The sequence below is a fragment of the Carcharhinus amblyrhynchos genome, chromosome 7 (genome assembly GCF_965287045.1).
Source record: "Carcharhinus amblyrhynchos chromosome 7, sCarAmb.v2.hapA, whole genome shotgun sequence".
Lineage (NCBI taxonomy): Eukaryota > Metazoa > Chordata > Chondrichthyes > Carcharhiniformes > Carcharhinidae > Carcharhinus > Carcharhinus amblyrhynchos.
In genome coordinates, this window is record NC_137330.1 from 5804314 (window position 1) to 5818908 (window position 14595).

At 40.3% G+C, this 14595-nt stretch overlaps 1 protein-coding gene and 1 non-coding gene across 4 annotated transcripts in view; both read left to right on the forward strand.

Annotated features, from left to right (window-relative positions):
• The window catches only part of LOC145344747 (frizzled-3), a 117775-nt gene that overhangs the window by 17357 nt on the left and 85823 nt on the right, over nucleotides 1-14595 (forward strand). The gene's annotated exons all lie outside the window — the stretch shown is intronic.
• LOC145345814 (U2 spliceosomal RNA) lies at nucleotides 11392-11590 on the forward strand. Its single transcript, XR_013887191.1, has one exon. It is a non-coding gene; the product is annotated as a U2 spliceosomal RNA (small nuclear RNA).

A 14595-nucleotide genomic window follows, 5' to 3' on the forward strand; every position in this document is an offset into this window, starting at 1 on the left:
GGAGGTAGAATCTTCTGAAGTAGAATGGGAACCATTGTTTGGGAATGTGGTTAAGTAACTGAGGGTATCATATGGACATTCACCTGCCATCAAAGGAAATAACTTGGTTTTAATTGCCTGCTAAGAAAACACAACACTTGAGGGAGTGATAGCTTAGATAAGCCTTAGACGTTTTTTTCCTTCTCTACTTCTTCCCTGTAAATGGTTGTTAGTTCATTACCTGGTGATGAAAGATTGGAATTTATCAAGAAAAATTTAGGCACCATATTTCTATGATCAGTTCCTGCAATGATGTATACCAGTATAGCAAAGTAAATTTAATGATCAAGTTTTAAGTAATTTTATCTGCTTTCCCAATCTCCTGCTAACATTCCAGAAGCCCTGGAAAAAACAGCTGAATTTACAGAGATAGAGATCAGGGGAAACTGGCCATGAGGGAATTTGAAGTTTTGTGGTCTGGGATCTAATCTGCACGTCAGTGAGGACATCGATGATGCATGAGCAGGAAAGATTACAAGCAGCTCACTTTTTGATTAGTTTAAGTTAGTGGAAGGTGCAGAGTTGGCAATCAAAATGCTGCAGTAGTCCTGTCTGGAGGTGATAAGGCTTGGAGAAAGGGGTTTCAGCAGTAGATGAATTGAGGTCTTCTAAAGATAGGTGATTGTAACTGTCATAAATGTGTGGTATTTGAAATGGACAGGATATAGGGTCAGAAGCTAAGCTTGTGATGAAGTTTTGAACCATGATTTTTAACAGCTTAGCATTGTGGCACAATGAGTAGCATCCCTGCCACTCAGCCAGAAGCTCCATTCAGGATTTGATACCCGAGGAAGGTGAGTTTGTAACATGGCCAAACAAGTTGAGTATCAACCTGCAAAATCCTTCCAACATACCAATGGCAGACAGTAAGATCAGGATAGACTCCTAGTCAGTAGAGTGGTGTCTGTCAAACTATAAGCCTCTGGTGATAGACTAGCAGGCTGTCCCAGGAATGATTAGCTATAAAAACAGACAAAAGTTTGCCTTAGTGCACTGGAAGGTGCAGGAAGAGAAAGAAGAACAGTGGCAGGGAAGAGGGATAAAATTATTGACGAGGATGCAGAGTTTGAGGCTAACTTAGTGAAATAAGGTAGTGGCATTTACCACAAACATATTTCTGGAATTGTTACGCAACTTCATACAAGCTTTAATCCCCTGAAAAGTTTGCTTTATTATCATCCGTTTTCTTTAAACTATAATCAACCCCTGAGATTTCCTGTACAAGTGTCACAATGTATGTGACATAGATTACATTGGATTACTTTGCAATTTGTCCTGCAGGGAGTTTCCTATCTCAAACAAGTCTTTTGAAAGAAATGTTGAAATGAGGGAAAGCCAAAAATGCAGATGAAGTGAACATTGATTTTTTTTCTAAGCTTTAAAGTTGATGGTAGTGCACTTGGATTGGTAAACATTTGGTTCAATCCTAGAATAGAACAGGAAGAAATAATTTTCAAAATGGGAATTCAAAGTAATTTTTGAGGCAAAGTGGAACAACAATAATTGTAAACTGTGGAAGTTGAAATTGAGAACAGAAAATAGCAGAAAAACACAGATCATTGATCAATATTTGAAAAAGAGCCAAAGGTTAATGTTCTCTGTTGGGACCTTTGATCAGACCCATCATCTGATGCAAGATCCAACCTAAAACATTTATCTCTCTTGCTCTTTCAGCTGCTCAGTGACAGATCTATTTCTAGCAATTTTGTTTTCAAAAACAAAATTTGTCTCACTTGGTATCTGTCAAATTTAATTTAAAAGCTATCTGTGTTTTGTTGTGGCATTTGCTATTTTGTTGGCTCCTAACGGTGTGAATCCTTTATATGATTTATAATTTAGACTGTGAAAGGCTAGTTAGCCTTTGGCTGTCTTCCCTTGCTAGATTTTTCTCTCTTCCATATCTATCTCCCTTGAGACAAGTTCATCAAGTTTTTTTTGCACCTGTGCAGTTGTCATTTCAATTTATCACGGCTGATTAAGGCCATTCTGAGCCCTGCAGCATTTCGAAAGCTGTCTTTGCACATTTGAAGGCAGACTGAAGCTGATATTTTCTTCTAAGCATTTATTTCCCTTTGAGGATTGTGTTCATATTTCTGCACCTTAAGAAAAGCGTAATTTACTGAAAAATATTGTGTTGATCTAATTGAAGCAGTGAATGGGAACATCACTAATGCAACATTTAATTTTCTGCTTTAATGTCGTTACCCTCTCTTAAACAAGACTTTAAGATTTTATTATTCACTTTTTTTACTCTTCACAGTGTCCGTCAATGACCCTTCTCCAGCCAAAGGATCAGGCTAATTGTCCCTTAACCTTGTTGCTCTATTGCTGGTTCATGAGAGCAGGTCATTTTATTCTGTTGTCTAATTTACTGCTCTTTAGTGAAGTACCTGACCTTCAGTTTCATGTTTGACAAAAAACAGTGATTGGCATGCGAAGAACTGCAGGTTCAAACATTGGGTTGCAGTGGATTGGACCTGTAACTCATTGTTTTGCTAGCTTTGAGCTGTCTTGATGTTTTTACATTTTAGTGCAGTCAATTAATACTTAATCTACAGTATTTTTCATTTGGGACTTTTTCATTCAGCAAAGCAGAATAAATCTTTCCCTTTTGAAAGTTTGCTATTTTTCTGAGGCAAGTTGTGGCCGAGTAATGCAGTTAGTTGGACCACTGCCCTGAGTTCAAATCCAATTCCTTGTTGTATGTGATAGGTAAGATGCAGTGTGAGTTAAGGATGTATTTATTGATCATATGTTGTCATGGCTTGGAGTCCTTTTGGCCTATATGGAAGGTTTGAAAGCTTGTAGTGGCTTGATGACAATAGGCAGGAGGGACCCTGACAACAGGAAGCTGTTTCTCAACATCCTGGAAAGAATCATCATGATAGGGATGTCTATTTAACAAATCCCATAACTGAGGGGTATACTAAATGTTGAAGTTTGTGACATTTTGCAAACTACTTCTCCTAGTCTGACAACAAAATGGATGGGATTTGGGATGAGTGAGTTGATCAGGAAAGACATAGACAATATGGCGAAATGTTGCAATGAAAATAATTTCTTCCTCAGTGTCAGTAAAACGAAGGAGATAGTCATCGATTTCAGGAAATGTAGTGGAGAAATGCCCCTTTCACATCAACAAGGATGAAGTAGAAGTGGTCGAGAGCTTCATGTTTCTAGGTGTTCAGATCACAACAACCTGTCCTGTCCCTCCAATCTGATGCTATAGTTAAGAAAGTCCACCAACACCTCTACTTTCTCAGGAGGCTAAGGAAATTTGGTGTGTTGGCTATGACTCACCAATTTTTACAGATGCATCATAGAAACCATTCTTTCCGGATGTACCCTGCACTTGGTACGGTCCCTGCACTTACCAAGACTGCAAGAAACTTCAAAGGGTTGTGAATGTAGCTCAGTCCATCACACAAACCAGCCTTCCACTCATCAACTGTATCTACATTTTCCACTACCTCGTGAAAACTGCCAGCATAATCAAGGACCCCATGCACCCTGGACATACCCTGTTCCATCTTCTTCCATCAGGAAAAAGATACAAAAATCTGAGATCATTTACCAATTAGTTCAAGAACAGCTTCTTCCCTGCTGCCATTAGACTTTTGAATGGACTTGCCTTGCATTAAGCTGATCTTTCTCTACACCCTAGCTATGACTGTAACACTATACACCCTCTTCCTTTCCTTCTCCCCTAATATTCTATGAACAGATGCTTTGCCCATATAGCGCGCAAGAAACAATACTTTTCACTGTATCCCACTACATGTGACAAATCAAAGAGAGCTGTTAGCAGATGTTACTGGTGTTGTGAGAAAGGATGATGGTGCTGGGGTGCTTATGAACATTTGATAATATAGCCAGAGTTCACTAACCTTGATGGAGTTGTAAAAGGATGAGCAGTTTCTATGGAAGCTCCATCCACATTGCTGCTGAAACTCTGCCCCATAATAGTGACTGCCTGGAAAACAACTTGTTGACTGTTAAGTATTTTAGGTTATCTCAAGGATGTAAGGACATTTTTGTATAAATGCTGCTTCTTTTTCTCTGGTTACTTGTACAAGTTTCCAATTTTCTCTGTCAGAGCTGACGTGACCAGGGACCCAATATCTCACGGAATTACATAGCACAGAGAAAGGCCATTCAGGTTATCAGAGTTATGTCTGTTTACAAATCTAGTGATGTTTACGCGAGTTATTTTACTCTGTGACAGTGCCCTTTTAATCTGTCAAAGTTAGAAATGTTGACTATCATTGGAGCATGTGATAAACCGTAGTGACCTTTGGCTAGCGACATTATTCAAATATAATCTACAGTAGCATCCCCCTACCCACAGAGGTTGGTGTTACCTAGGAGACCATTAATTCCTGGCAGTTAATAAGCAGTGCTGATAGCTGAACTATGGCAGCTGTTCTCTTACTCCCTGACTTCATTAAATATAATTATTCCAAAAGAAGGTGGAGGAGAGTGTAAATCCTGTGCAGTGAAGCACCAGGGGATTGGTTAAATAGGAAAAGCCCGGAGTGTAAGAGCTCCCAAAGTAACTCATTGTGTGTACAGCAGAGTGGAGGAGATAAGGGATAAATATACTGCATTGTTCTTTTGAATATGTGGGTGGCATGGTGGCACAGTGGTTAGCACCGCTGCCTCACAGCACCAGGGAGACGGATTCAATTCCAGTCTTGGGTGACTGTGTGGAGTTTGTACATTGTCCGCATGGGTTTCCTCTGGGTGCTCTGGTTTCCTCCCACATATGTGCGGTTAGGTGGATTAGCCATGGTAAGTTGCCCCTTAGTGTCCCAAGATGTGTGGGTTAGGGGGATAAGTGGGGTTACGGGAACAGGCCTGATTAGGATGCGCTGTGGAAGAGTCCATATGTACTTGATGGGCAGCATAATGGCCTCCTCCTGCACTGTATGATTAACATTCCCATTTAATTCTGAGAAATTTAATTCTAAATCAATCGTCTTTATTCCTCCACACATCCATTTTGCATACTATTTCCCACCTGAGAATTGAAACTTGCCTAACTTAATAGGCACATGAGGATTCTATTAATGTCATTGTGTAGTATATCAGAGGAAATACTTGCATTGGCCAGTGTGCTAATTGATACTTTCTCTATTTTAGGGTACCAATCAGAAAGCCCAAACCATATTATGAAGCAGACTAAGCCACGGTGATTTGTGTAAGGATAAAATGTTTCCATTGACTGGCTGGGAAGCTTTTATCAAAACTTTATAGTTAAACTGTTTTGTTAAAAGTTAAGCAAATTCATTTATTATTTAACAATTGAATAATACCTAAGCATAACAAGTTACAGTTCTTATTTGCTTACTATCACAGAGTTCCAATCAAGCAATTTTTTCGCTGAAACCTCCCTTTAAAATTAGTTAGCAAAACAGAGACATACTTACTTTAACTTGGGTTACCAGATTTGGAGCTTTCAGAAAGCCTTTGGAGAGAGACTACTTTTTTCCAGACAGTTCACGCAGCAGGTGCTTGTATTTTAAAACTAAAATGAAATTGTTCCGATCCCACAAACTTAGCTGCTCGCATTAAGCATATGATACTGTCCCTGTCAGTCAACCTAATCAAAACTCTACTCTGAAACTCCAGGGGGATCTAAGTAAAGACAAATGCATTAACTCTTTGATTTCTCCTCCTCCTGTTTCAATTTGTGGCTTTGTGATCTTGTTACCACACAATCGGAAACATCCCAGGATATGCTTCCTGCAATTCCTCAGTTGTTTGATGTTTGAGCCACTCCCATCTGAGATCCAGCTGTACCATAACTCAGGATAAACTGTATCACTGGAAAAGATAATTCCTCCATTACTCATATCACCACTTCACAGCTTTTCACCTTACCTTTCAGCTTTACCTCACATAATGGAACACCACTCTTTTCACCATGAATTCCACATGTTACCATCTTTTCTGGCAATATATATCCTCAAATCTAACTATTAAAGATTTACCTGTTCCTGTATTTTAACTACTTTACCTACTCTCCTGATACACATGAGTAAACCGTATCCACAGAAAGCCACCGTATTTGCTTATCAACCAGCACCTGAACAGGTTGCGCATTCTTTTGTGCCACTTTAGCTTCAACCACGGTTTCCTTTACCACTTTAACAAACTCCACTGGTTTGCCTGTTTTACCATATCTTTCTTTCTGGTGCTTTTCTTAAGCCACCAACACTGCAACTTTGTGTATCAACTTTATTACAAAGAAAACATTTAAAATTTCTTATTTCTCTTCTGCCATCATATGTTTCCTTTTTAATCTGAGATAAATTATCTTTACTATCTCCAGTGAGATCCTCTTTGCGTTTACCACCTCAGGATTTCTCTCTTCCCCAGTTTATATCCCTCACTAATTGAAATTGACAAAATCCAAACCTTGATTTATGAAATAACTCAAAATTAACTGCCATTTTGCTGCCATTCTCGCAGTTTTAACCGTCTCCCCCTCCGCATGAGTTCTCACTACATTGGAAATGAATTTTTAAAATTCACCAAAATAACCACTTCCCCAAAAGCATCATATGTCTGGTCAAATTTCAATGCTCTTATCCATCTGTCAAAATAACTTTGTTTAATTCATTCAAATTCTATCTGTCTGATCTGGTTCCTTTCTTAGATTTCTAAACTTCTGTCTGTAGGCCTCTGGCAATAGTTCATATGCACTGGGCTTTTTTCACCCCATTACAATCCTTGGATATCTCCTCTGATAGCAATGCAAACATCTCTGGCTCTACCTACCAACTTTGGGCCAACAATATCCACAAGGTCTGTGGCCATTTTAATTCTTCAGCTACTTGCTCAAATGAAGTGAAAAGGGCTCTACACCCTTCTTGTTAAACCTTGGCAGCACTTGAATGTTTTTAAATATGTTCTCATTAGGCCTTTAACTGAGGGGTTCATTATTCCTCACTGTCTTCATCGCTATACCCAACTTCTACCTTTGCACCCATCAGTTTAATTAGACATTCGCTTTTCAGTTCCAGTTTCAAAGTTCAAAAGTTCTCTCTTTCCCTTCCCTCTGCTAATACCGCTCTCTTACTTTTGTTCTCCGAGGACTATTCTTAAGAACATAAGAACATAAGAAATAGGAGCAGGAGTAGGCCATCTAGCCCTTCGAGCCTGCCCCGCCCATTCAATAAGATCATGGCTGATCTGTTGTGGCTCAGTTCCACTTTCCCGCCCTCTCCCCATAACCCTTAATCCCCTCTCTTATCAAAAACCCATCAACCCGCTTCTTAAAAATATTTAGCGAGGCAGCCTCCACCACTTCAACAGGCAGAGAATTCCAGAGATTCACCACCCTTTGAGTGAAGAAGTTCCTCCTCAACTCCGTTCTAAACCGCCTCCCCTTTATCTTGAGGCTGTGCCCCCTAGTCCTACTGTCTTTTTTGAGCGGGAAGAGTCTCTCCACCTCTATCCTATCCATCCCATTCATCATCTTATACGTCTCAATGAGATCTCCCCTCATTCTTCTAAACTCTAACGAGTATAAGCCTAGTTTATTCAGCCTCTCCTCATAGCTCAATCCCCTCAACTCCGGTATCAGCCTAGTAAACCTCCTCTGCACTCCCTCCAGGGCCAAAATATCCTTGCGCAGGTGCGGCGCCCAAAACTGCACACAGTACTCCAGCTGCGGCCTCACCAATGCCCTATACAGCTGCAGCAAGACCTCCCTACTTTTATATTCAATCCCCCTCGCTATGAAGGCCAGCATCCCATTCGCCTTCCTGACCACCTGCTGCACCTGCAAGCTGGGTTTTTGCGACTCATGCACAAGGACCCCGAGGTCCCTCTGCACCGTCGCCTGCTGCAGTTTTTCGCCACGTAAGTAATAGTCCTTCCTACCATTCTTCCTACCAAAGTGGACCACCTCACACTTGCCAACATTAAATTCCATTTGCCATTTCCTGGCCCATTCGCCCAGCCTATCTAGATCCTTCTGCAGACTCTCCACACCCTCCGCACAATTTGCCTTTCCCCCAATCTTGGTGTCATCAGCAAATTTCGACACCCTGCACTCGGTTCCCTCCTCCAGATCATCTATATAAATGGTAAATAGCTGAGGCCCCAGCACCGACCCCTGGGGCACCCCACTAGTCACCAACCGCCAATCCGAATAGCACCCATTGACCCCCACTCTCTGCCTTCTTTCTTCTTTCTTCTCCGCTGCTTTTAATTGCAATTCAAACTGTCTCAATTTTTTTTTCCTGTTCAAACTATTTCAATTATTCTTCTTGTTGCAACCGTTTCATTTGTAATTAAATTTTAGCCAATTCCAATGATTCCAGCTGTGTCTCTGGAATATTTAAAAGCTGAACTATCACTTTGTCCTCTCTCACCCTCTCAGGCAAAGCCAAATTTATCTGCCAGATTGAAAAGCTTTGCTTTAACCACCTTTTGTAAACCAGTCTGCGTGACCTCTTGCACACCCAGGAAAACCTTAGCCACTGAATGAATCATTTTTCCACAAGGCATCCCCTATTTAAATTAACCAAATACAACACCTGAAAAAGAAAACGCCAGGTTTTCAGCATCCACTGTCTTGTGGCTTTTAATCCTGGAAAAGAGCTCCCAGGGTGCAGAGCTGACGTTGAGCACTCAGTCCAACTCTCTCCCGACTGTATACCACTGTTCTGCCTCCTCTGACAGGTCTGTCCTATCAGTAGGGCAGGACATATCCAGGAATGGGTGGTGTCTAGGACATAGGTATACTCATGGAATCATACCTTACACGTAATGTCAGGCTGTTGCTTGACTAGTCTGTTGGACAGCTCTCCCAATTTTGGCTCAAGCCCCTAGAAATGGAGAGCTTTGCAGGATTGCTGGCTGAGTTTGCCTTGTTGTTGCTGGTGCCTAGATTGATGCTGGATAGCCCACCCAGTTACATTCCTTTTTTGTAAGCTTTGCGGTCTTGGTAGAACTGTGTGTCTTGCTAGACCATTTCAGAGGAAATCTAAAAGTCAACCACATTGCGTGGGTCTGGAGTTACATGTAAGGCAAGCCAGATCAATAAAGGACATGAGTGAGCTAGAAAGTTTTATTTTAACAATCATTGAAAATGATTTCATGGTCACTATTACCAAGACTAGATTTTTAATTCCAGATTTCATTAACTGAGTTGGACTCAGGTCCCCAAAGCATTAACCTGAGCTTCTAGATTACTAGTCTGGGATATTACCACCACCTAGTCCCACTACCATCTCTCACCTCCTTGTGTGATTGTCAATTTTTTGTGCATTCTCACCTGCAAAAGGAGGCTGGTTGGCCTTTGAGAGTTTGCACCAACTCTCCGAAAGAGCATCTTAACCAACCCCCCACATCCCATCCCCATAACCCTGTGCATTCACCAATCCACCTAATCTACACTTCTCTGGACGCTAAGGAGCAATTTAGCCCAGCCAATCCACCAAACCTACCCATTTTTGGACTGTGGGAGGAAACAGGAGCACCCAGAGGAAACCCATGCAGTCACTGACGGTCACCCAAGGCCAGATTTGAACCCAGTTCCTTGGTGCAGTGAGGCAGCAATGCTAACCATGATGCCACTGTGGCATCCTGTGAAACACTTTGGGATATTTTATTACATTGAAGGAGTTATATAAATGACAGTTGTTTTTAAGAGAAAGTGTTAAAGGAATGGAACAGCGTAATAATTGAGCATTTCCAGGTCAAGGATAAATAGTGTAGGATTAGAAACAGAGTTATTTAATGATTTTCAGTCATGGATTCCATGACGCTTGAATTACAAGCAGTAGTGTCCAAGAAGGATTTCCGGTGTTTTTTTTGAGGGAGTGTGGGTGGTTAGGGTGGAGAATGATATTCAAACATCGTGTGCACCCTGTGGGAGGTGCAAGGAGCCATTTATATAAAAATTGTTTGAAATTAAACAGCTGTTCCCATATGCTTACGTATGTAGCACCTCTGTTTTCCAGTCAATTACTATTGCTCCTTTAATTTAAAACCGCTGACTTAATCGAGATTCTGTCTGCTTAGAATCCTAAGACCCATCTGATTGCAGCAGTGTTTCTTGAAAATAAGGACCAGCTTGAGCTGAGATTATGGTTTGGGCCAATTTATTTTTGTTTCTTCATTGTTTAGGTACCAGAACTAATTAAAAAGACTAATGAAGCATTGGCCTTGGCCTCAAGGGTTTGGAATACAAAGGGAAGGAAATAATGCATCCAGTTTTGTGCACCACACCATAGGAAGGATATGTTGGCTGAAGAAGCGATGCATTGCAGATGCACCAAAATTATACCAGGACTTGTATGTCATGGTTTGAGGATGGTTGCATAAACTTGGATTGTGTTTCCTTAAGTTTGGAAGGTTATGGGGTGATTTATTTGAGGTGTTTAATAGTAAGAATATGTGATAGAGCAGATACAGGGAATCCAGAGCAGGACAGCATTATCATAAAATTAGAACTAGGCCATTTAGGAGTGAAATCAGAAAGCACTTTTTACAAAAGGTAGTGGAAATCTGAAATTCTGTCCTCTGTCAAAAGAGATGCTTAGGGAAAATTGAAATTTTCGGAGCTGAGATTAATAGATTTTTTTTAAGTAAAGGCATTAAAGGCTATTAAATAGAGTTGAGGTAAAGATCAACAATGATCTATTTGAGGGGCTGAATAACTTACTCTGTCTTTTAAGAAATAAAATATTAATTTTCAGACCCAAACTGTTATCTTAAAAATCAGTATTTCTGTTAATTTGCTGTTTAGATAAAGACATTTACTTGGGGCTCTTGTGAAATGTCTTAAAACCCCTACTTCATGAGCCAACTCGGCAAAGAGATCAAAGAGTATTAAATGACTGGAAATGTTAATTTTTAATACACTGGTTCATTGACAGAGTGCCAAGAGTATCAAAACTGTTTTGAGTTGCTCGACCTTTACATGCATTTTTCCCCTCTTTTGCTGTCTTGTTGAATGAAATGTTACTAGCTCTTGCATGTTACAGCAGACCTATTGATGTGTAACTGACTACGAGTAATGCCTGTTTTTAAAAGCAGATATGATAAAGGATTCTTACAAGTGAAACTTTTGTTGAAGGCAAACAGTGAAGTAAATCTGACATCTAATTATGTATTGCAAATGTGAGAGAGGTTTTATGAAACCTGATTCAGATTTCAGTGCATCAGACCCAGTTATTTGCTACTAAAAAGATGATGCCTCCAACACTGTCAGGACTTGCCATGGCTATTTAGTGCTAAATCAATTCTACAGATAGATGTGTAAGGTTTTGAATTGGAGTCCTATATGATGGCACTGATTCGAAGGATCTGAGGATTAATGATGACTAAGAGAGAATCGCTTCTCTACCTTTTGGCTAAGATCAAGTGTAGTATCGACATGCTGTGCTTGGTTGAAGTCATTAGGTTACATTTTAGCTTCATTTGAAGCAATTTTTAAAAGCGGCATCTCAGCCTTTTGGCTAATATGCAAATGAGATCAAGCCTTGGAGGAGGAGCTATGCCTACTCCAATCAGCTTGGATCATGTAGATCAAGCCCAAGACAGGAGGTGAGAGCTCTGTCTTGAAAGCTTGGATCGGGAATGTCTCAACTTGTTGAGACTCTGAATTGGACTTGATTTGATTGAATTGGAATAAAAACAAAAAAGACAGAATAAAAGTTGATGGGGAAAATTTGAGCCTTCAAATTAGGAGCAGGAGTAGGCTATTTGGCCCCTGATGCCAAGTCCACCATGAAATAAATTCATGGCTGATCTGATTGTGGCTTCAACACCATGTTCCACATAATGTCTGCAATAGTCCCCATATTCTGTTCAAAGTGAATTGATCAGACCTTTCTTCTTTTTGTTTAATAAATAAAACTTTGCAATTATTTGAAGGATTATCACAGTGCTTGACCAAGATAGTAAAGCAAATTTTCATAGGAAAACAAGGCTGCTGATTGCATGCACAGCAGGGCCCCAAGTATTAATCAACTGAAGGATTAATGAATCTCTTCTTGGTAGTGGTGTCAGGGAAAGGGATGTTGGCCACTCCACCTGAGCCACCAGGTGCCTTGCACTATTTCTCACCTATTGTGCAGGGTGTATCACACCCTCAGCTCTGCACTGAAGAGTGGCCTGGATCATGTGCTCAAGCCCTGGAGTGATTGCATCCCTTGGTTCTTTGAGCTAGAGTTCACAGTATGACCATTTGGCCCAAGCTCACACTTCAAACTCGAGAGATTTAATAAGCAAGCCAAGCCTCCTCTGAATGGACATTTATTCAGTCTTTCGATTAATGTAGCTCAAATCCTTAACAACAGCAGCCTTAATTTCAGTAAGTTGATCACTGAAAAATGTAGACTGTGCTTTCCTGTCCACTCAGCTGAAAAATATCACCCTATTAGCCTCAGCTAAAATTGTTGTCCAGATTGTAATAACGATACAATACAAACTGCCAGTACATATTAAACTGACCTTTATTCCAAACAGGTAGTCATTGCAACATTCCTTTAAAATAATGCTTCTGTGTTGCCTTTGCAAGATTCTTATGAAACTCTGTCTATCACTTTGTCTCCCATCCCAGAATGGAGGTGCAATGAATAGAAAACTGAAACGCTTTTGTGTGGCTTGATGTGGATGCACAAAATCCTTTTAATGTGGGAGCAATCTCTCTCGATTGTTTTCTCATTTAATTAACAGGATCTAAGCAGAATAAAAACAGAGTTACTCAAGCATGTCCAAACTGTGGACTATAGCCTACATATGGCCTCAACCCTGGCAGTCTGGTAGGTGAAACTGAACAAATTTGATCCTCATTCTCTGGTTATCCTGTTTGAATTTTCTAAGCTTGGCAGATGGTACAAGACTGTTCCTTGTTTGTTACCTCACTGTTGCATTATTCTTGGACCAGAACACCTAGCTCTGTTGGTGCCAGCAGTTTGACTGATACAGATTACTGGAAGTAGTGATTCTAATTTTGTGGCCTCCCAAGGGTTTGCTTGTATGCACATGTTTGGGGCCATAAAGATTAAACTTGGGCTTCTCTGTACAAATTGCTGAATTAATGGACTAGGTTGGGGTCTTTTCTCATCAGTAGTGTTCATGTATTTTCAACCAGCTTTGTTTAAATAGTTGAAGCCAGTCGGACCTGCTGTTATCAAAATTAATTTGGAAAATTAATTTGAGGAAGATACTATAGTGAGGATGATGGACGGTACCTTGAACACCGTGTCATAGACATGAAACAACAAAAATAGATTTAAGATAGATATTTACATTGAATATAAATTGATAAAAGCAACAAGTCGTGTGTTGGTCCCAGAACAAACATTTCATACACAAAGCCAAAGACAACTTGCAATTTTTGTAATTTCACCGGTCAAAAATCAAGCACAAATTGTAACACAAATAATTCTTGTTTGTGCCACTGTGGTTATACATGCCAAGTAGACTTGGAAAAACAGTATTAATGCTATAGCAGGATCAAGAAGAGTGAGCATGCAAGAATATAATCATTGGATAAATTAGCAATTCTGCTATTCATGGCAATAGAAATAAGAACTAAATTATCACAAATGCAAAAATATTACAAGCCTTTCAGATGTGGGACTACAGAATACAAGTGAGTCACAGGATCATGAACGGGTACATGAAAGACTGGAAGCTCAGAATAATGTATCAAGGTAAGGAAAGCAGTGTACTTTTGCAGACTACAAGGCTCAACTATGCATTTCCACCCTGACCTATTGGATGTGAGACTCTATGCTTTGCACCTTGTTGTCCACATTCGCTATTGAATTGGGAACTAGACTCCTTGCATTGTTGTAAAGAATATGTCTGACCATGGACTTACAAATTGGCATGGTGTATAATTCTACTGTCGCCAGTGGCCCAGAGCACCTTATGAATACCCAAATTTTAGTTGCTAGATCCATCCTCCGTTTCGTTCAGCTATTGCATTACAGAGGATGCCCTCATTGTGGAACACTGTTGCTGCACAGTCCTTGTGAAAACAATAAGAAGTCCCACAACAGGTACAACAGGTTTATTTGGTATCACGAGCTTTCAGAGTGCTGCTCCCTCATCAGATGAGTCTCACCTTAGCTGTGAGACAGAAGTCTGTGCCCACCCCAGTCCAAAGCCAGCATCTGCACATTTTGTGAAAAGAGTCATTCTTACCAATTCTACTAAAAAGATATGTTTGTGATAGGTTTTTAAGGATGAGGCCAAGTTCGTCGGTTATTTTCACACGCTGATTCTTTCTACTGTTGCAGGCCCAGTCTGGTATGTACACCTTCTAGGTTTACATAGTTCAAACAATAATGGTGTTACCAAAGCTTCCTTGGTGTGAGAGTGTGTTGAAGTCCCCCATTCGAAATACATTGTTTCATTACTTACCTCAGAATCTTCTTCAATCTGCATTCAAGTTTTGGCTCATCTGTTAAGTGGGGCTTATCCAATTTGAAGCCATAATGCTTTCTGGATTTTCAACAGTTAATCCTGAAGACTCATTAGACCACAGCTGAGAGTGGCTCAAGCTCACAATGCAGAAGATGA